The sequence below is a fragment of the Podarcis gaigeae genome (assembly GCF_964106915.1).
Source record: "Podarcis gaigeae genome assembly, chromosome: 11".
NCBI classification, from domain to species: Eukaryota; Metazoa; Chordata; class Lepidosauria; order Squamata; family Lacertidae; genus Podarcis; species Podarcis gaigeae.
In genome coordinates, this window is record NC_139687.1 from 47,082,218 (window position 1) to 47,105,955 (window position 23,738).

Sequence of the window (23,738 nt, forward strand, 5' to 3'; positions counted from 1 at the left end):
TGCTGGTTCGGTTGATTATGCTATAGGCATTTAATCTATGGTTTTAAATTGTTTTCTATTCTTTTAATGTTAGCAATGTTGCACTCCACTGCAGGAGCCCTTGTAAGGAACATAAGCAAGCAAACAAACAAATCACTCTCATTTTCCCATAAGGGGGTCACTGAGGGTCATAACTTCTCAGTGGTACATACTGCCAAATCAAGTTATAATAGTAATTGTTTACTGTCTCGCAACCCCACTCCTTTGCTTCTCTGTGTAAGAAACCCCTTTTTTCTGCTTTAGGGAGGATGCACATACAACAATCATCTCCTCTCCCTCTCTCAAAGCTGCTTTGTACTGAGACAAGCCATTGATCAATCTAGGTCAGAATTTTGTCGACACTGACTGGCAGCAGCTCTCCGGGGTTTCAAGCAGGGGTCATTACTGGGGATCGAACCTGAGACCTTCTGCATGCAAAGCAGATGCTCTCCCACTGAGCCACATTCCTTCCCCTGTATTTCCTTTATTGTTACTGAGATGCATCTGATATACCAGATTCCCCAGCAAATCTGAAATACGGAATGAGGAAGAAAAGATAGGATCTGCACTTATGGACTGTGAAAGACCAGAGAGCTGTGGGTGGCTAAGTGGTGCAGCAATATCAGTAATTTTTAGGTAGGAACTTATAGGACTAATAATAATAATAATAATTAATAATAATAATAATTTATTTATACCCCAGCCACTCTGGGAGACTTCCAACAGAACACTAAAATACAATAACCTATTAAGCATTAAAAGCTTCCCTAAACAGGGCTGCCTTCAGATGTCTTCTAAAAGTCTGGTAGTTGTTTTTCTCTTTGACATCTGGTGGGAGGGCGTTCCACAGGGCGGGTGCCACTACCGAGAAGGCCCTCTGCCTGGTTCCCTGTAACTTGGCTTCTCACAGTGAGGGAACTGCCAGAAAGCTCTCGGCACAGGACCTCAGTGTCCAGGCAGAATGATGGGAGTGGAGACGCTCCTTCAGGTATACTGGACCAAGGCCGTTTAGGGCTTTAAAGGTAAGCACCAACACTTTGAATTGTGCTCGGAAACGTACTGGGAGTTGGTGTAGGTCTGAAAGACATTGCAGTTAGAAACACGATCAGTCTGATGCTATGGTACCAGCAAGGTGCTGTAGTAGCTGCTTGCATCGTATCATGGATGGTAATAGCCTACCCTTTATAATGTTTCCTCCCCAGCAGAAACTCAACAATGCAACACAAATGATGAAATAATAAATCCTGGAGGGACAGAGGGCAGCTGGCTGCAGCTTCAGCAAGTGGGCTCCTTTATAGCCAAGTAAGTTATTAAGAAGCAAGATGCTTGAAGTCCAACTGCTTCTGAACATATGATTACTTCTTATGGCCACAATACCAGAGGTCAAGTGTCACAGATGTATACAGTCTTAATGGTGCTGGACACTGGCAATTGGACTGCTTTGCAGTTGCCATGGGAAGATGATTTGCAAATGAAGCTTAACCTAGTGCCTCATTACGCTCAATCTCTGCCTGACTACAAGCGGCTACAGTTTTTAGGTGATGTCTCACTCCAGTAAACGAAACCATTGTTTAGAACTAACCGTGGTTTGATGCAGCTTGAAGTGGCAAGAGCTGTGCTTAAAAGTTCCCACTGCTCCCCTTCTCCTGCTGCTGCCACACCAGAGATGGAAGAAACTAGAGCATGGCATGTTGTGTCAGGAAACGGCTGCAGCTCGGTGGCAACTTCCTTTGCAGGTAGAAGGACCCAAGTTCAACCCGCAGTATCTCCAAGGAGGGCACGAGAGACTCTCCCAGCAAGATCTGCCAGTATTTAGATCACCTGATATCTGCCAACGAGCAGCAATGTCCTGAACCCCCGGCCTACCTGGCAGCAAGCGTGTATGCCAAGACCAAAGTTCAAAAACCAGGGGTCAATCCGCCCAAGCAAATTGCAAGGTCCAAGGGTCAGGAAACACAGTCCAGTGTCAATCCAAGTAGCCCAAGTCTGAAGTCTAGCAGTCAGGATACAGCCGAGAGTCAAACACCAAACACAGTCCCAGAAAGGTCCAGGAGCAACCAAGCCAAGGTCCATTGACATGGGCAGTTGAGCAGGCACCTCAGCTCAGCTCTGCTTTCCTTTATACTTTGCATGCTGATTGCAGCATCTGGGCTTGATGAGGTATATGACCCTCACCTGTTCCAAGCCTACTCTAGCTGAAGAATCACAGTCCACCTCCCAGAGTGTTATGTACTGAGTTGAATAGGATCCAAAATGCAGCAGTCTGATTGGTCCTAGAACAATAGGATTCAGAATGCAGCAGTCTGGTTGGTCCTAGAACAATAGAATTCAGAATGCAGCAGTCTGGTTGGTCCTAGAACAATAGAACTCAGAATGCAGCAGTCTGATTGGTCTCCTAGAACAGTAGGATCCAGAATGCAGCAGTCTGATTGGTCCACACAAGCCACCCAATCCAGCTCCAGGTAGAAGTGAATCCGCAACCTGATTGGCCTACAGGAAAATCCCAGAATTAGCCAATCATGTGGGGCCCATTGTGTAAATAATGTATATAAAGCAGACATCATGGGGGAACTTCCATCCCTCCTCACCACTATGAGCTGAATAAAGAGCATGAAATCCACTCTCGACTCCAAGTATATTTCACAGAGCTAGCGAGCCCCACCTGGCCTGCTAATGAGCTTGGCTGTGGGTCCTTACCTGCCTCAGCCTTCTAGAGCACTCCTCCCCTATGCCTCTGAGCCTGTCGTGTTTGTGGGCTCAGGGATCCCCTGGCTCTGGGCCCTGCTGCTCTGGTTCCTGTGCACTGATCCCATCGCCATTCTCTGTCATCCTGTACTTCCTTCCCCATCCTCTCTGCTTACCCCAGTGTGTCCCAGTCATGGCTAATCCTCTCGCTGGGTTCCTCTTCCTCCTCCCTGTCATCCTGCCAGTTCAGGACAAGTGGTGACAAATTTTTAAGCAGAGGTTGGATGGCCATCTGTCATGGATGCTTTCGCTGAGACTCCTGCATTTCAGGGGGTTAGACTAGATGACTCACAGGGTCCCTTCCAACTCTACAATTCTGTGATTCTATGATTGATGATGAATAGAATAAAAGTTTATGGCAACAGCATACAGTGGTACCTCAGGTTACATACGCTTCAGGTTACATACACTTCAGGTTACAGACTCTGCTAAGCCAGAAATAGTGCTTCAGGTTAAGAACTTTGCTTCAGGATGAGAACAGAAATCGTGCTCCGGCGGTGCGGCAGCAGCAGGAGGCCCCATTAGCTAAAGTGGTGCTTCAGGTTAAGAACAGTTTCTGGTTAAGAACGGACCTCTAGAACGAATTAAATACTTAACCCGAGGTAGCACTGTATTGTTTCTTGGAGAAGGGTAGCCATTGATCGCCCTTTTTCTTTCTATTATTTTGAAATTTTTATTTATTTATTTATTGTTACAAATACATATGTACCTGTTTTTGGATAATTAAATAAAAATATATTTTAAAAAATAACCATGAAGGAGCAGCATGACACTGGATGTGCAGCAATACTTGACTTCACCCACAGCTTTCCCCACTTTCTCCATATCACGGATTCTGAAGCACATCAAGAACAGTGCTGTATACTCTGATTTGACTCTCTTTTCCACAGGGCACGTGAGCACGCTCAGGATTTGAATCCAGTCCCTCTTGCACCCAGAGTAGGAAACATGACACTACACCAGGGATGAAGAACCCATAGCCTTCCAGATGTTGTTGGTCTCTCAACTCTCCTCAGTCCCAGTCAGGATGCCGGAAGGTCACAGGTTCTCCATCGGTACCCTAGACAGATGAACATTATAGGAACAGCCTCCTATCCTCCTGAACAGGGCTTGACTGGGTTTGGTAATCTCATCATATCTCAATAAAAACAGAGTAAAAGTCTACGGCTCAATGTAAAAGCAAGAAAAAAATGCACAGGGTTCTTGAGAGAATAAAAAGATATTTCTTTAAATTAAAGCTGAGAAGTGCAGCAAATGAGAGATCTCATATGCTTTATTTTAGCAGATTACAGAAAGGCAGGTCTGAACACACCACAATATCACATTGCATGGCTTATGGAAGGCCTACCCATTAAAGAGTTAAGGAGCTGGCTAGCTATTCCCATATGTTCATCTTAGTAACTCTTATTTTGAACAATAGTGCTGTATTTTCTGCATTATTTCCCTCCAACAAGAGCTCATTTCCTTGAATAAAATAGGATTTTGCACCCTGATCCCTATTTAATAACAGCTTCTGAATTTGAGAAACGTGTCTTGTTCTTGGTATAAATTTCATAGTTCATTCCCCTCCTCCTTTTCCACATATAGCTGATGAAATACATAGAACAGCACTATTAAGCATCCCTTCAACACAATCCCACATTGTATTCTGCATCTGTACATGCTTGGAGTGGAGAGAGGAGTCATTGTTTTGCAAAAAAAACCTCTTTCGCTGGAGAATATAATGTATAGTAGAACTGTTGATTGGTACACTCATTGGCTGTCTAAAACAGCTTCCATATTACTAATATCTAATAAAATGCAGGTGGGAATAACACATTTGTTAAGGTATGCTAACAATCAGCAAATAATAATAATAATAACAATAATAAACCTCCAAAGAATTGAGGAAATAAGTGAGTCATGTGATGGATGCCCATCAGTAACACGGTCATCTACGATACAATATTATACGATAATCTTTATTGCGTGGCTATTCCCTCCCCCTCCACAGGTGAATAAATAAAGACACTGGACACAAGTGTTATGGTTAATGGGCGAAAATGGCCACAACTTTATTGATTACAGGTAAGAGAGGTATTGGCTTAGGCATTGGCCCTAACAGACTATCCGGTCTAACCGGGAAGGGTTAAGCACCAACAGGGGGAGTCACCCGAGATGCATATCCCTAGGCGCTCCCCGAGGGGTTACCGCTCGGGGGGCGCTTTAGGCCCTAGCCTCCGTAGGTTTCAGACGAGGCGACACCCCTCGGAGTCCTTTAACGAACTACCCTTCAAGCCTTGGGGGAGGTGATGGCGTTCCTCCCCCCCGATCTCATTTGCATGACAATACCCCGGCCAATGCCTACCGCCACCCGAGCCGTAATAGCCGGCTCGCCGCCAATACCCTCAGACCTGTAACCAATCCCTAACTCCTTGAGAAATGTCTGCCAACCAGATATCATTACCAGCATCAGAAAGATGCACGCCATCCCAGCGATAGAGTGTTTCCCTGCTATACTGGATGCTTGGGTGCTTTATGACCCGCCCACCCAACGCGGCCACTCTACGCACCACTGAGCGCTCCACAATCCTCCTGGCTCTATCCACAGCCGCGGGGTTCTCCGCGTCCCGCAAACATCGCCTTTCCAGCAAGGATGACCAAATTATCGTAATGTTTTCATGGGAGGCCCTCAACGCCTCCAGGTCTTTTATAATGTTCCACAATAAGTCCACCCCTTTTCTATAAACCAGGTCGTTCTCGCCCAGTTGGATGACCAAGGCGTCGGGTGAGCCTTCGGCTGCAATTCTTCCGGTTACCGCCGGGAAAAATTCTTCCCAACGCATACCCCGCCTAGTAATCCATGACACTTTGACATTGCTAGGTAGTAGGAGGTCAGAGCCCCAGCCCCTGAACTCAGCACGCCGTTTTGCCCAATGTACGATGCTGTGGCCGATAATCCACAGTCGCACCACACTGGAACCTGGAATGAGAGAATAAGAGAGCCAGGTCAGGAGGAATTCGCGGAGGGGGGGTAGGGGAGAAAACTGAGGGGAAATTAAAGAGGCTTCCGGATGTAACCCTTGTATGCGTTGGACTTCCACCGCCCCATGTCCATTATTCTTTCGGCTGGCAAACCCATATGGACCGCGGTGGTAGCTGCCCCAATGCGATAGGAGTGCGTGGCGTACTCCTCCTGTGGGAGACCAATGGCCGCGATTGCTTTGCGCATGACCCTCGTGAACTGATGTTTTGAGAGGAGGGAACCGTTGGAATGTAAGAAAAAGGGGCCACTTGATTTTGGTCTCACGCACAGATATTTACTGGCATCCTTTACCGGGCAGGGGCCAGCCTTCTGAGTTGCCTGGAGGCGAATCAAGTCCCCCCTGCCGAGCTGATCAGTCTTGGAGCTACGGATTTTTAATATCACGTGCGAGCTGGTAACCGTTACATCCTCCAACAATAGTCCCCTATTCATCCCAGCCGGGCGGTCTTCGCAGACCACCTCGCCTATGCGCAAGGTGCCAAAGAATGAGAAGGAAAATGCTGCGGAGAATAACCTGGCTTCATATCTGGACCAACAGATTGCCCTGAGCTTCCTGCGGATTCGCATGAGAATATCAAATGTTATGGGCCTTCTACTGTCTGGGCCATGAGGCCTGGACCTGCGCCAGCCCTCCAGCATTTTCCGCACCACAAAATGTGCGCAGGGATCAACGGAGAACAGGGCTTTTGAGAAGAAGGATATCGCTGCTGAATGGATATTAAGGGTTTTGGGGGCCCGGCCTAGATCGCGGAGGTGGACCATATACTCGATGACCTCAGACTTGGAGGGTGGCCTGCCTGGCTTAAATCGCTCCTTTTTCCTGTGAAAAGATGTAAAATCTAACCACGCCTTATTGTATGATCTTAGGGTTGAAGGTGCCACGGCTGACAATACTCCCTTTATTGCTTCTCGTTGCCAATACTCCATAGGTGCTCCAGAAACGGTTGCGGCTGCTGCTGCGCATCCGGCGCCAATGAGCGAAAGCGTTCCATCTGGAAACGAGATAGAGCATCCGCAATGTTGTTATCTATACCTGGCACAAACTTGGCAGAGGCGTGGAGATTTAGACGCAGGCATGAAAGGACAAAATACCGCAGTAGCGATGCTACTCTAGGGGAATGTGAGGACTGCTTATTCATAACCGAAACTGCCGCTTGGTTGTCCGCCCAGAAACACACCCTATGGTCCTTAAACTGGTCAGCCCAGATGTGGATTGCAACTACAATGGGGAAGAATTCCAGGAATGTCAAATCGCGTAGTATTGGTTTCCCCTGCCAAGCCGGAGGCCATCGCTGAGCACACCACTGTCCCCTGAAATAAACACCGAAACCCAAAGACCCGGCTGCGTCCGAATGTACCTGGAAATCCGACTGCAGAGCCAAGCTATCCTGCCACAATGATATGCCGTTAAAACCATCTAAGAATTGCAACCAAACCTGTAGGTCTGACTTTACCGCCTTAGAGAGGCGTACCCTATGATGCGGAGACCGTAGACCCGTGGACAGCTTTGCTAGCCGGCCGCGAAAGGGGCGACCAGGGGAAACCACACGGCAGGCGAAGTTAAGGTGACCCAGGAGGGATTGAATTTGCCTCAGGGTGACCTTCTTTAAAGGCAGCATCTGCCCAATAAGCTCTCTTAGGGCGACCAACTTCTCTGCCGGTAGGCGCGAAGTTTGGGCAAGCGTGTCGAGTTCGATACCCAGGTAAGTCATGGTAGTGACCGGGCCCTCCGTCTTCTCGTTTGCTAAAGGTACCCCAAGCTCCTTGGCTAAGGCCCCGAAGGCCTGAAGCAGGGTCTTGCAATCATCCGCGTTACTCGCCACCAAAATAAAATCATCCAAGTAATGCCCCACGCCTTCAGCGCCAGTTTTAAATTTCAGGGCCCATTCCAGGAAGGTGCTGAAAGCCTCAAAGGTGGCGCAGGCAATTGAGCACCCCATAGGCATCGCCTTATCGATGAAATAAGCGCCCTGGAATTTAAAACCAAGCCAACGATAGTCCTCTGGGTGAACTGGGAGGAGGCAAAATGCAGACTCAATGTCGCATTTTGCCATAAAGGCGCCCTTACCAAATCTCCGAACCAACTTCACAGCTTGATCGAAAGATGCATACTTCACCGTGCACATTTCTTGGGGAATGGCGTCATTAACTGAGGCTCCTTTGGGGTAAGAAAGGTTATGAATCATTCGAAATTCCCCAGGGGCCTTCTTCGGGACAATACCAAGCGGTGAAATATGCAGCTCATCGATAGGAGGTGTTGAGAAGGGGCTGGCAACCCTCTCGGCAGCAATCTCTTTCTGGATCTTTTTTAAGGCGATGTCGGGTCTCTCTAGAACTGATTTCTGATTTGGGGGGCAACCTGCATTGGGGGTGAAAACAACCAGGATCCTAAACCCCTGGGAAAACCCTTCGCCTAGCAGACGGGCAGCTTGCCTATTTGGGTAAAGATTCAACAGTGCTCTCAGGGGTTGCAACTTTATCAGAGAGTACGCTAGGCCGAGGGGTAAGTTAGTATCGAGTCCCAGCCTGCCCTTGGGCGGGACCTGAAGATCCAGCGGGGGCACCCCGGTTTCCCTGGTTGAGGTGACCCCTGCCTCCTCGAAAGGGCTGTTGCTTCCCTTTGTAGCAGTTGATGGCAGGGTGGCTGCCTAAGCACTTATCACATTCGTGCAAGTACTTACAAGCGACGCGTTGACAGGCACCCTTATTGAAATCCCAGCACTGTCTCCGGCGTTTAGCCTCCACCTTACCAGATTTCGGCTGATTATGGGTTTTCTTTTCGATGTTGGGCCCCACATGTTCCATCCAGCAGTTATTGTCCCTTTGGTCCCAGCGCGTTGAAGACAGCAGCGAGGCATTCCTCCGAAAGTCCTCATCATACGAGATGGCAGCCTCATCTCCCGCCAGCTCCCGCGCCCTCCTGACATGCGCCAGGTACGATGCTAGGTGCATGCCCCGTTTAGGATAACACCCCGACAATACCGCCATGAAAACCTGGTAGCCGTTAAGCCAGTTCTCAAAAGTTCGCTCTACCTGGGGGGTCCTGTATCTTTTCTTACCGTAGTATCTCCTTTTCTCCCCTTTTCCCTTAATTTGAGCTGGGGGTAGCAACAAAAACATATCTATGAAGTCACCATTCAATATCTTATTCCTCTTCCTCTTAGTGAGGTGGTTCCCTAAGATAAAGTCGGTGGCAGAGTTAGTTGAGACTTTAACGTCCTCGACTAAAGCTCCGTCTTTCCAGTCAAGGGTGCCATTGAAGGTTTTTCGGTGTGAATTGGCCCTCCTTTCGTGCACCCACAGGGGAGCTCCTGTGTCCTCCCCTTCCCCCCAATAAGTCTCCATTGGTGCATCGCTATCCCCTTCAGAAGAAGTACCTGTCTCTTCCTCAGAGTCTGATGTGTCCCTCCTCCTGCTCTTCTTTGACCGATGCTTCTTCTTCACCTTCTGCTTCTCGTTACGCGAGCTGCCGTCCCGCGGGGCTGGGTCAATGGCGGCCGGGGCTGCCTATTGAGGGGACAGCTCCTCGTCCGACGTTGACCCATCAGAACTCTGCTGTGCTGGGTTGTCCTAAAAACACTAGGAACATCAATTACCTCTTGTCGTGGCACTGCAGGGGGGGCCGCCGACGGCTTGGCCTTCTGCGTATTAGCCCTAGGTTTCTGAGCGGTCACCTTACCCTTCTGAGCACCCAACCTAGATTTCTGCGCACGCGCAGTCTGGAGGCGTGTCCGAGGCCTGTTGGTGGCCTGCTGGCCCGTGGTAGCTGCACTTGTGGAGGGACCTGCCTGTCCCTGCTGGCTGGGAGGGGTATCAGGTATACAGTCCTGGGAGACTTCCACTATGTTCGGTGAGGGAGTAATAGGTGACCTGCACTGTGCGTAAAAAGATTGCAGCGCGGAAAAAAGTTGTGCCAGTGCCTGAGGGTTGCAAGGCCCCGTTGGCACCAGGGCGTTACCAGGCTGTGATGCTTGGGGGTTGCCGTTGCCTTCCATGCTAAAGCAAAAATCGGCATGGGAGCGCGGGACAGCTTATGCGTATCACCGACTATCAAGCGGTTTAAGTAAGCCCCGTTGATAATTAACTGTCGGTGACCTGTTTATTTCTTAGCTTTACTTTAAGTATCTATAAATCTATAACTAGATGTAGGTGTATGTGCGTGACCCCTAATATTGTATTAGAATTTTATTTACATTTTATTATTATTATTATGTGTTATTTATTTTCTTATTTTTATTCTTATAATATTTTATTTTATTTTATTTTATTTATTTATTTTAATATATTCAACTATTAATTATATTATTTATTTATGTTTCTTTACAATATCTCCTTATCTATAGTTTTATTTATCAGCAAATATTCAAACTTAATTTTAAAACGTTTACACAAGCTACAGCAATATCCTCAATTGCTTAGGAAGTAAGCTGGCAATGCGTAGAGGCTGGCTAGGGCAATAAAGACATAACAAACTCAAAAGTCACTGATGTAAGAGAATAAAAGGAAAAGGAAAAACTCCAGGTGCGGCTGATTGCTGTCTGCAAATGTCGGTAAAAGCAGTGGATATCTATTAAGCTCTCAGAAGCGCGATCTGGTACCAATGGTCTGATAACTTATTCCGAGGAAAATAAGGCTATTAAAACTGCAAGCGGAAAACCAAGGAAAAGTAGCAACAATCCACTGTAAATCACACGGAAACTCCCCAGGGAAGGTATCTGAGGGTGGAAAGGTTTTTAAAGGGAAGCGCTGAACTCTGTGCCCCCACTGACTAGATATGCCTCACTTAAAATGGCCGCCGCTGTCACCACGTGGTATATCCAAAATGGCGGCCGGCCAGGTCATTGTCAAGGTAACCAGAACGCCTGAGTTTTTAAAATGCCGCTGAGGATGCACAAGGCGCCTAAGTAGATCTTATGCCAAGTCAAGCGATGGAGAACCAATCTCCAATCTGAGCGATGGGTGGAAAACAGAGAAAAGGGTGGGGGCGCAGAAGGGCAACAACAAAGGGTGGCAAAAGCACAAGCCGGCGTCTAAAGCTCAGCGACCCACTCACTCCCCCAGGGCTCCCCCCGATAATCCCCCGCTCCCGCCGAGTAAAAACCTCCTGTGAGTGCTGCAGCAGCTCACGATCGTCGATCCTTCCAAGCCGTCTTCGGCGGAGCACGGCCGGCTCAGCTGTTAAGACCAGGCAAGTGTGGCTCCCGGGGACATACGAAGGCAAAGCGGCAGCGGTTCTGAGGCTCGGGATACTCCGAATGGCGAAAAATTAGCTGCGCGAGCCTCAACCGCCCTACGGAGTTATCCGCGGGTGGGAGCACACGAAGCAACCACCGGCTAAAGGAAGGAAGAAGCAGCTGAAGCCACGAGGTAAAAAGAGCAAGGAAGTATCAAAGCAGCAAAGCGACAAAGATAGCAGCGGCGCAAGGGAGCGATCCAAACCGCACCTGCTGCAAAGGAGAAAAGGGGCAAGCCCCGGGCTGCCCCGACCTTAAGTGGCCTCTGGACGGCCCGCCCCTGCCGCCGGCCCATTGGCTGGCTCTGCGGGGGATGCAAATTGAGGGAATCCCTGTATCCCGTGAGGCTGGTGCCAGCCCCGCAAGAGTGTGGGCGGGGTCGTGAGCCCGCAAACCCCCCCCCTCCTGAAGTTCGGTAGTGGCATTGTCATTGTCCCATACAAAACAACGAAATTGAAAAAATCTACATCAGACATTCAAAAACCAAGAAGCCTGCTATCCCAGCTATCCCAGCCTGGTTAATCTGTGCCTCCAAATGAAAGGTGTTCTACTACTGGCGTGCCACCACAGAAAAAAGCCCTGATCCGGGTGCCCACAATGACAGGCAACAATGATAGCAACCCATCAAGAACAGAGATAATATCAAGATAGAGGGTCGCTGACCTTTTGGAGCAAGCTGGGAACATCTGGGATTTTAAGAATGTGCCGTGGGCATCAGTCAAAAAATGGCCTACCATGGCAGCATGCAGAACACAAAAGGGTCCCCAAATGAATGATAGCCCCTCCCACACCACACTTGCTCACAGAAGTTCTTTGCATCTCTCCTCAGTTCAAAATGGAGGGGAAGGTGGGTGTCCAATCCTGACATCGAATGAAATTTGGCATGTTTAAGTTTCTGTGTGTGTTGAATGTAGGATAGGCTGAGCCAGTGCAAACAAAAACTGAGCAGGAAAAGCAAACATTATCTTATGTATTGTAGACTGTGAGTGGATTTTTTTACTGAGACCCTTTCACAGCTGTCATTGGAGGCCCTGGCAGGCATTTTGGCACCCACAAACACCACCTTGGTGACTCCCAAAAGAACACGGCAGAAACTGGAAAAAGGAGATGCAGCCAGGATACCATTCTGGTCCATTAAAATTAATGGGATTCATTGGCTTCATTTGGGCTAGGACTGCACTGAAATATAAGAGGCTGAGACAGATGTTTTTGTCTCAAACAGGGGCAGGGTATGATTGGAGGAGGAAATGTGGGATGTTGGAGCCAGCAGAACAACACCCCATCAATAGGCTGAGATGAGTAGCTTTCTAGAACCACTCACTGCAAAATTCAGCTTCAGTCCTAACAGTCATTCAAAAGTTGACTTTGTTCTCCAAAAGGGAGTTTCACACGGGGGCAAAATATGCAAGCAAAAATCTGAATGGACTTATATGTAGAAACTAACTTGCTTAAATAATGCAATCATATGGCGAGTTTAGTTTAATTTTCTTTTTTTAAAAAAAATAATTATTCTACAGCTTGTGACTGAGAGGGAATGTTATCAAAGATGAACTTTAAACTTCCCAGTGATAGACTAAAATCCCAACCGTATGGATCTAAAGTATCTCGATCAGTTTCACTCCTTGATCAGCCAGCTTTTTGTCTCAGCAGCATCTCCTAAATTAACATCATCCCCGCACAGTGTGAAAGGCAATTAGCTCTCCTCATAAATTGTAGCCCCCTCAGCTATGCTGATCAGCGGCAGGCATTTGAAACGAAACCTTTTACAGCAGCAGCTTCTCTGAAACTTGTCCGAAAATATGATAAAAGGCTACGGGGAGCAAGGGAGGTGGGGAGTAACTGAGCCATTGCCTTAAGTACAAAATTGTCACTCAACTTCCGCTCCAAATGGGATGCCATGTAGAAAAGCCAGCTAAAACCACGATAGCTGTCGTGTTGGTGGGGTGGAAGTCAGAAGTGGGATCTGAACCATGCATTGTGCTACAGAGAGCTCCTGTTCAAAGATACAGCCAATTCTATTCCATCCACCCCTCAACACTGTCAGCTGTCTGGGATTGCTGAAGTACAAGGCTTTAGAAACAAAAATCACACAGGAGCATAGGAAGCTGCCTTATAACAAAGCTCTTGATCCATTAGTCTCAGCACGGTCTACACTGGCTGACTGGCTCCCTGGCATTTCAGCCCAGGGTTCCTCTCTGCCTTACCTGGAGATGCCAGTGGTTGAACCAGGAATGCTCTGTTAGAATTCCTGCTCCATGATTGCAGTCATGGGATTGTTGTCTATCACATGATGGTATATGTTTTGACTCCACAGAGTGGGAAGTGACGGAGACAGGATGTTTGTGTTACTGTGTTCTGTGAAGTGGGACTATTGTCCTTTGTTCTTTTTCTCTTTGCTGTCTGATGCTAGAGAGAGAGGGAGCCATGTTGCAGAGCTCCGTGTCTGTTTATATGTAAATAAAGTAGATTAGCCAAAATGCTGAGTTGCTGTGGTCTGTCACACAAGTTGCACAAACTCTGCAGATCCCTAAGTGTGCCGGTGTCGGTTGGCATCGGTCGCTGTGATGTTCGGGCTGAAGAAAGCTTATGAGGCTCCCGAACGATCAACCAGGAGGGAGGGAACATGCCAGTCGGGCATGTGTCTCTGCCAGGGTCCTACTCGAGTGTAAGCTGAACTCCTGACATTCTCCTCATGCAAAGCAGATGTTCTGCCAATAAGCCAAGGCTCTTCCTCAACCAGAGAGAGGAATCCCAAACAAAAGCAGCCCAATAAGAACCGAGAATGCTCAGTGGCTGTGGAATTGAGTGGCTGGACTGCTGAGAAACTCTGCGCTGCAACTTTTTATTTTAATGCAGGTCTCGCTTCTGGCGATCAGGTGCTGGAGCCAAACAACAGGGCATTTATTCCCTCTCATATACACACAAGCTGAGGGGGCCTGTGGACAGCCTCTCCACTCCATTCCCACATTTATGTGTAGGTATTTCAAGAGCTGCGGGTGAAAATACAGTGATGGGTGTATAATATGGCATTGTTTCAGAAGTTTATTGTCAGGGTGAACTCAGATCAACATCTGTGAATATGATGGGAGTGCGGAACTGTGGGGCAGACAGGGAACCAGCATCAATACAAGCATCTCACTGCGTGGGAGATTATAGATGTATAACTGCTAGCAACACAGCGCAATGAAAATTAAATCAGTGCCCGGTGGGCTCAGAATGAACTTGTGTAAAGCAACATAAATAAAATATATTATTCATTCCTTTCTTGTTTATTTGGTGTTAAGGATATAAGAATTTGCTATTAAAGTGGCTTGTGAGTTTGGAGAGCAATAAAAATCAAATCAATGGGCAATATGTCTAACATTTAAAAACAACACTTTTTTTTTATTTGATAAAAACGTTTATTTCTTCTAGCGTTTTCCCTGCGAACCAAATCTCAATGGGCTTTTCAGCGCACAAAGAGGGACAACGATTTAAGCATAGATAAATAAAAGGAAAGGGAAATTAAAAGGATGCAGCAGTCGGAGGAAAGCAACATATATACTGCCAACCATCCCTCTAATATGCAATATTGCAGCCAAGATAATCATCTGTAGTGATTACAGGTTGGTAGAATCCTGCAGCAATTGATGTACATTATACATTGCAAAGCTTCTCTCCACCAGAGATACAAGATATTGTGGTGTAATTGTCCCCCTGCCACAGTTTTCCTCGTTTTATTATTTTCTTTATTCCAAAGGGTTCCATCTGGCTAGACAATAACATTCAGCTAACTTTCTATGTAGTATTGAGCACCTCACATTGTAACAATGCAGAGCGACTGCACACATATTTGTACTTCATGCCCTCAACATTATTTTGCTACCCCTGAAGTGCAGAGTATATAAACTAGCTTCCAAATGTGCCTTTCTTAAGTAGCAGTGCTACAAAATCCTGCAACAGATCCCCTCCTCCTAGGAGACAGGATTTTGGGGGGTTCCTCCCAATCAGCCAGCTATGCAGCCTCCAGGGTACAATAAACTTGGGGGCTGAAGATCTCTCTGTCCACCCTTTAGGACTTTCCCCAAGACACACCCCTAACTGATGCAGCTTCACGCCCTCATTGGGTGTTTTTGCCTGGTTCAAATGAATTCTTGAACTTTGGTGTCTTGTCGCAATGGAGAAAAGAAACGGACGTCTGAGCATGTGTAGAAACTGTTAGAATTCCTGCTCCGTGGTTGCAGTCATAGGATTGTTGTGTATCACATGACGGTGTATGTTTTGACTCCACAAAGTGGGAAGTGACGGAAACAGGATTTTTGTGTTACTGTGTTCCGTGAAGAGGAGGAGTTTGGATGTGATATCCCGCTTTATCACTACCCCAAGGAGTCTCAAAGCAGCTAACATTCTCCTTTCCCTTCCTCCCCCACAACAAACACTCTGTGAGGTGAGTGGGACTGAGAGACTTCTGAGAAGTGTGACTAGCCCAAGGTCACCCAGCAGCTGCATGTGGAGGAGTGGAGACGTGAACCCGGTTCACCAGATTATGAGTACACCGCTCCTAACCACTACACCACACTGGCTCAAGTGGGACTATTGTCCTTTGTTCTTTGTTCATTCTCTTTGCTGTCTGATGCTAGAGAGAGAGGGAGCCATGTTGCAGTGCTCCGTGTATGTTTATATGTAAATAAAGTAGATTAGCCAAAATGCTGAGTTGCTGAGGTCTGTTACACAAGCTGCAAAGACTCTGAGGATCCCTAAGTGTGCCAATGTCTGTTGGCATCGGTCGCTGTGATGTTCGGGCAGAAGAAAGCTTTTGAAGCTCCTGAATGATCGACCAGGAGGGAGAGAACATGCCAGTCGGGTATGTGTCTCTGCCAGGGTCCTACTCCTGACAGAAACTAGCCTACTGTACAAAGTTAACATTTGCATTTATTGCTCTGCCCATTTTGCCTCAGAAGTCTGGTCCCCCCCCCCCACTAGAACGTGGTCTGCTTCTCCCAAAATGAATGCCATGGCAAGGGGAATTGGTTGGCCAGAGAAGGAGCAGTTCCAAGAAAATTGGTTCCCTCAGGCTTGCCAGAAAGATGCTCACTACAACCTCCAGTTGCTCAAGGACCAGAGAATTCAAGGACCAGAGAGAGGTGGGAAGGACACCCAGACCATCCATCAATCAAGAGACTAATGGCTGCTGAGTGTTTTGTGCGTATGAATGAGTTTTGCAGATTCTGTTTTATGACCTATCACTTGTAAGCAGGCTTGAGAATCGCTTGATTGGAAAATGTGTAAATTTCAAAACAAAGGGAAAAAATCCTGACAAAAAGTAATTTATAACCACACATGAGAAGAAGATAAGGATATCCTTCATCAGCTTACTAGTCATGAAATGGAGAAGATTATGTGTACAGGCAGCAGATCACCAGATGCAAATGTTTTGAAACCCAGCCCTCCCAAATAAACTTCTGTACCTGGGCCGAATGAGATCCAGTCAGGATATACATGAAGATGGCAAAAACACACATACAGTATGCTCATGGACAAGCAGAAAATAAAAATATTAAAATATGTTCATTGACTAAACACAACTGAATTGGCACAGTAAAAAGGGAGACAGAATCCCAAAGCCAACTAAAAGCAGCATTTCTGCAGGTCAGCAAGTACAACTAATAGCCAGGGAAAGCTTTTTAATATTAAAATATTTGTACCTGCTAATAGGACCTATGCAGAAAGCCTACAGTCTGAGCAGGTTGAGTTTTTAGGGGTCACAGATAATAATAATAATAATAATAATAATAATAATAATAATAATAATAATAATTTAGTATTTGTACCCCGCCCATCTGGCTGGGCTTCCCCAGCCACTCTGGGCGGCTTCCATAGAAACCAAAAATACACTAAAATATCACACATTAAAAACTTCCCTGAACAGGGCTGCCTTAAGATGTCTTCTGAATGTCAGGTAGTTGTTTATCGCTTTGACATCTGCTGGAAGGGCATTCCACAGGGAGGGCGCCACTACCGAGAAGGCCCTCTGCCTGGTTCCCTGTAGCTTTGCTTCTCGCAATGAGGGAACCACCAGAAGGCCCTCGGCGCTGGACCGCAGCGTCCAGGCAGAACGATGAGGGTGGAGACGCTCATTCAGGTATACTGGACCGAGGCCGTTTAGGGCTTTAAAGGTCAGCACCAGCACTTTGAATTGTGCTCTGAAACGTACTGGGAGCCAATGTAGGTCTTTCAAGACCGGTGTTATATGGTCTCGGCGGCTGCCCCCAGTCACCAGTCTAGCTGCTGCATTCTGAATTAGTTGTAGTTTCCGAGTCACCTTCAAAGGTAGCCCCACGTAGAGCGCATTGCAGTAGTCCAAGCGGGAGATAACTAGAGCATGCACCACTTTGGTGAGACAGTCCGCGGGCAGATAGGGTCTCAGCCTACGTACCAGATGGAGCTGGTAGACAGCTGCCCTTGACACAGAATTGACCTGCGCCTGGTGCACCTGGTCCTTCAGGGGCACAGTTACCCCATTCAGGACCAGGGAATCCTCCACACCTGCCCGCCTCCTGTCCCCCAGAAACAGTACTTCTGTCTTGTCAGGATTCAACCTCAATCTGTTAGCCGCCATCCATCCTCCAACCGCCTCCAGACACTCACACAGGACCTTCACTGCCCTCACTGGTTCTGATTTAAAAGAGAGGTAGAGCTGGGTATCATCCGCATACTGATGAACACCCAGCCCAAACCCCCTGATGATCTCTCCCAGCGGCTTCATATAGATGTTAAAAAGATAACCTGCTTATTGAGTATAACATAACCTGCTTATTGAGTATTCACCCTGATTTGTTTGCACAAAGATTAATGGGATGTTAAGCAATGCTGGATATTTATTGAGCATTCATTTTGATTCATGTGCAGGGAAGCTATGTTGCATCAAGCAAGCGTATTCCCATACTTTCCAGGGGATTTCCTTAATACAAAAAAAATAAAAAATATTCCTGTGGGTAGGGGAAGCATATTTGCTCGACAAAAGCTCCAAATTGTGCAATCGGAAATTGCTGGTATGTGATTGAATCCCAACCAAAAATAGTGACATTATGGAAGGATCCTTACTGTCGAAATATGCTTTCAACTCTAGTGGCTGCAAAACAGGAGTGCCATATAGCTAAGCTTATGGGAAAATGCTCGTTTTGGGTGAAATGTCATGTTTGTTACGCTGGTCAAAATAGGACCAAATTGCAGTGGACTTCATTTGGCAACAGCTGCCATTTTCCAAAACGGTCCGTCTGCAGATGATTGCTCAAACATAGTATTTTGCCTGCAGCTAACCTATTAAAATGGAGCCAATTCTATTTTCGAACTGCATGCTAATCATGGGTTATGCACTAGTGATGCTTAAGACCTTGGTTTCCAAGTGTGTGTTGATTAATTTTGTTAATTTCTGAACAATATCAAGTTTGCAATTAAACCAGTAGTTTTAATGAGCAGGTAATGTTCTCAAATCAACGTGACATCTGCAGCAAAGAAAATAAGGCTCGTTTGTCTTACAGCAGATCAACCATGCAGTGATAATAGCATTTCATTTTTGTGGACAGAGAGTGAGATTTGCCAGTGTAAAAGGAATGAAAAACTTCAAAGCCCAGCGAGATCAAAAAACAGAGTGATCCGACTGAGGGTGCCAGTTATGAATATATTTCCCAATACATATTGGAGTTCCGCAAACTTGGCGCTTTCCCATTTGAAGTAAACCTCAGCAAAATTTAAATCTGCTCCAAGAATTGAGGACAAACGTAGCATCACATTCAGTATTAATCATGCATAGATCTCATCAACAGCAGAAGAAGCTCGGCCTACCAACATGTAAAGCAAGCCGTGTTAAAATTAGAAAACCAGCAGGCTTTATTGCAAATAAACAAGTCAAGTGCAAATAAGCAAGGATGCGTTCTGTGATGGAAGTGAAAAAGATAAAATGACAAAGGCAGATGGCCAGCTTTAACTATCGAGTGAGAAAGCTTGTGACTGAGCTCAAGGACGTCAAAGTTCATGCAAATAGCTACCAGGGAGCAACTTAATAAAACCACAAGAACTAGGGAGGTAGTGAGGTTCCTTCTGCTGACAGCAAGAATTACAATTTCACAACACTGGGCGTCTCAGCTGGGCCCTACGATCAATGAAGGTGCTGTGTGGGTTTGGAAAATAGTTGTATTTGAGACGTTAATATGCACCACAAAAAACATCAACAAAAAGATGACTTTATAAAGACATGGTTTCCATTCTCTGAATTTAATAATAAAGGGGATCCAGATTTCTGTATGGCCTCTGAGCATACAGAAATCCTTTTGGAAACATTATTATTGATTTGATATCTCAACATTGGACGATGCTTCTGGCAAATCTTTGGTGCTACAGTTCGGGGGGGGGGTAGAAAAGTTAATAAAGCTGTATAGGAAATGTTCAAATACTCTGTGGGGTTGTTATTAAAGTTGTTACGTTTTATTTTGTTGAAAACCAATAAAGATTATACTTTTCTTACTTTTGGAAAAGTGATAAGCTGATCCCTGCCTGATCAGATTCTTGCACGTCTAGCCCACAGCTCCTACTTCTGATAAAGGTGAAATGGATGCTTTTGGAAAGACCACAAGCAGGACATAAAGGCAGCAGCTTTCGCACAGCAGCTGGTATTTATAGGTGTAATGACTTTTGCATAAAGGCTGATCGCCGAAGAATTGATGCTTTTGAATTATGGTGCTGGAGGAGACTCTTGAGAGTCCCATGGACTGCAAGAAGATCAAACCTCTCCATTCTTAAGGAAATCAGCCCTGAGTGCTCACTGGAGGGACAGATCCTGAAGCTGAGGCTCCAATACTTTGGCCACCTCATGAGAAGAGAAGACTCCTTGGAAAAGACCCTGATGTTGGGAAAGATTGAGGGCACAAGGAGAAGTCGACGACAGAGGACAAGATGGTTGGACAGTGTTCTCGAAGCTACCAGCATGGGTTTCACCAAACTGCAGGAGGCAGTGGAAGACAGGAGTGCCTGGCGTGCTCTGGTCCATGGGGTCACGAAGAGTCGGACACGACTAAATGACTAAACAACAACAACATGACTTTGAACCTAGAAAATGGCAATTGGTCCAAAAGGGGTGGGAAATCTGTGGCCACCCACATGTTCTTGAACTCAATCTCCCATCAGCACTAGCCAGCATGGCCAATGGTCAGAGAGGATGGGAGCTGCAGTTCAAAAGGAAAAGGAAATAAAAATGGAGAGAGGCACAGAATACAAGAATAAAACAAGAGAGAGATAAATTTTCAAATGCCTATAATATTTTACAGTTGTCTGACAGATTTTATGAACCAGAAATCCCTACCTCAGGGGCAATAATCTTTGTCAGCACTCAAGTTTGGGAAAACCTAGGCCTGTGTTGTTGGCCAGCAATTCTTCAATGTTTCAGACCAGAACATTTTCCAATCCTCCATATAGATGTTCAGTTTGAATCCAGAATCTTTTGCAAAGCACTACACTACCTACAGTCCATCTTCTGTGTGTGTGGGAGAAGAGACCAGAGAGAGAGAATGAAATTTATTAAACTAAATCTATGAACTGAAAAAGTGAAAATACTGAAAAATACCAACACATAAAATGGCTGTCCCACAACACCACAGCCAAGATAGTTCCAATTACTGTAAGTGCCAGCTATGCGGCATAGAGCAAGCTGACATTTTGTCACAATTTGCAGCTCAGTGAGTACAGAGAAAAACATGTAATTATATAATTATCGATATGCCTGATGAAACACCTATAGCTGCAATGGAAAACTGAAATCCTCATCTTTGGCTGGAAAATGCCAACGGGGTTATATCGAAGTTTATCTGTCAAAGGTTACTGGCTGCAGTTGCATCTCTCAAAAAACGGCTTTCTTACAGCACCTATTCTAACTTACGGCAAGCAAACAAAATAACTTGATGAATCAGAGCAGCATTCAACTAGGTGCCTATTCAAGCTCACGAGACCCCTGCTAGGTCTCCTTCGCATCTGATATTCAGAGACAGTGGTGCCATCGAGGCAGGACTTCAGGACAGAAGTGCAGGGTTATAGACACTCAGAAGCCTGAACAAGACTGGCTTACTACATTTTGGAATAAGCAAAGTCAAGCAAATTACCATAAAACCATGTAATGCATAGAATCCATACTCACTCTACTGCACTACTATTCAGAAGCAGGTAACAGGGGCTGGAATCCTAGGAGTAAGCACCATTTAATTCAATAGGACTTACTTCTGAGTACAGCTGGTTAAGATTGTACTGCAAGATGGCTTGTTAAGATGGTTTAGTCTATCAATGGAAGAAAGCTCTGTCAATGGAAATGCTAAGAACACGAACCGAAATCCACACCAGGAAGAAGCGATTTCGAACACAGGTGTTAATTGCTATTGACAGAGCTTCCCCCTAATCACCATCATTTCAGTAAAAAACGCAATGTTTTATTTAAATCACAAGGACAAGAGTGATTTGGTGCAAAACTATATCTAGCAAGTTCCTACAAAAAAAAAGACCAATAACTCGTTTGCTGTGCATGTGAATTGATTATTATAGACACCACTCTCTGCCATTGTAGAATTGGGAGGGGCTTCTTCTCCTTCGTCAAAGTTGTTCATAAACTCTACCACATCTGTTGCAAAAGCAGATTCAAAGGCCTTGCCATCTTTTTCATGCCAGGTTTGTTGTGCCTACATATAGATGGATGGAAACTCGTGTTCATCGCACTGGGCAAGACTTATCAACAGGCCTGGCACAAGACTTAGGACATAACATACTAATGGAAGACTGGGGAAAATTTTGGTAAGTGAATCTAAAATTTACTGACTGTATATTGTTGAAAGAGAATTATATGAAAATGATGTATCGATGGTATATGACGCCTGTAAAAATGGCAAGAAATGTACAAAACAGGCTCCAATAAGTGTTGGAAGTGTAAAGAAAAAGAAGGCACTTTTTCATATGTGGTGGAATGGTAAAATATAATAAAAAAGGGAAATGATTTATAATGAAATTAAAAGAATGCTTAAGGTAACTTTTGTGCGTTTTTGTTAGGCATTACAGGTCAACACTTGCTAAAAGAGCAGAAGAAATTATTAATGTATGCTACAACAGTGGCTAGGATATTACTAGCACAAAAATGGAAAAATTGCAAGATACCAACTAAAGAAGAACGGCAAGAAAAACTGATGGAGTATGCTGAAATGGCAAAGTCAACTGGAAAACTTAGAGATAAGGACAATATAAATTCTGTTGCAGCATTCGAGGAACCTTCAGTAATATTTGCAAGGTAGATATAAGAAATTAGATATATTAAGAATGTTTATGATAAAAGTGTGTATTGGCAATAAGTAATATTAAATTGAAATATGGAATAGATGGGAGGTTGGGTCTTTAGTGTTAAGACCAGTATATGTTTTATTGTTTGCTAAGAAAATTATGTGTCTATGGTTATTCTTGTGTGTAATTTGTTATTTGTGGTTTTTTTCTTTTTTCTTGCTGTATCAATAAAAATCTTTTTTTAAAAAAAGATAAGGACAATATAGATTTTTTAAAAGACTGGGAACCATTTATGCTGTACTTACAGAAGCATTGTAAAGAAGTGGACTCACTAGCAGGGTTTGAGTAAACACTTAGAATTAACAAAACAAACATAGAGATTAAGATGTAATAATATGAATTTAAGTAAAGTGTAAGAGTCAATGTGAAGATAATTATGATATTTATATACACACACACACAAACAAACACCAGGCAGTAGAAGTTATTGTGAAAAGAACCAGAAGAGGAAGTTAAGGGAAGTCGTGAGGGGGTGGGGGAGATTGGGAATTGTAGTTTTCTTGATATAATGCTATTGTGATGAATATAAAATTGCAAAACTTAATAAAAAATGTTTTTGTTTTTTTAAAGATTCATCAACAGACCTAATGAATGAAAGGAGAGTCTAAGCAAGGGAATGGCAGAGATCTGCTGCCTTTGTCTGACATCTAGTGGACAGAAATGAAAAAATATCAGCTGCAGGATTGGCTACTAAAGGTGCTTCCCGAAGGATGTCAGTTGTGGCATGGATGCTCCTCACGCATGCACAGGTGTGGGGGCTTTGTGTGTGTGTTTTGCCACATCCACACAATGCCAGCCCACATTTTGCCCCATCTATCCAGGTTTTCCCTTTCCAAGGAAAATCTGATAGATTTAATAAATAAATGGAAATGTAGCCCTAGAGCCATTTGCAATATTGACCTCCTGTTTAGAACTACATTACAGTGGTACCTCGGGTTACAAACGCTTCAGGTTACAAACACTTCGGGTTACAAAGTCCACTAACCTGGAAGTAGTACCTTGGGTTGAGAACTTTGCCCCAGAATGAGAACGGAAATTGCACGCAAGTGGCACAGCAGTAGCAAGAGGCCCCGTTAGCGAAAGCGCACCTCAAGTTAAGAACGGCTTCGGGTTAAGAAGAGACCTCTGGAATGAATTAAGTTCATAACCTGAGGTACCACTGTAAGAGAAATATAGATGGAAGTGGAATTATGGAATTGTTAGAAGTTAATATCAACACGAAGGCCGTATTAATATTCGTGGATGCGGAGAAAGCTTTTGATAATATTTCTTGGAGTTTTATGAAGAAGAATCTCCATGGGATGGGGGTAGGCCAAGGTTTTGAAAACGGTATAGGTGCAATATACTCGGAACAAAAAGCAAAGTTAATT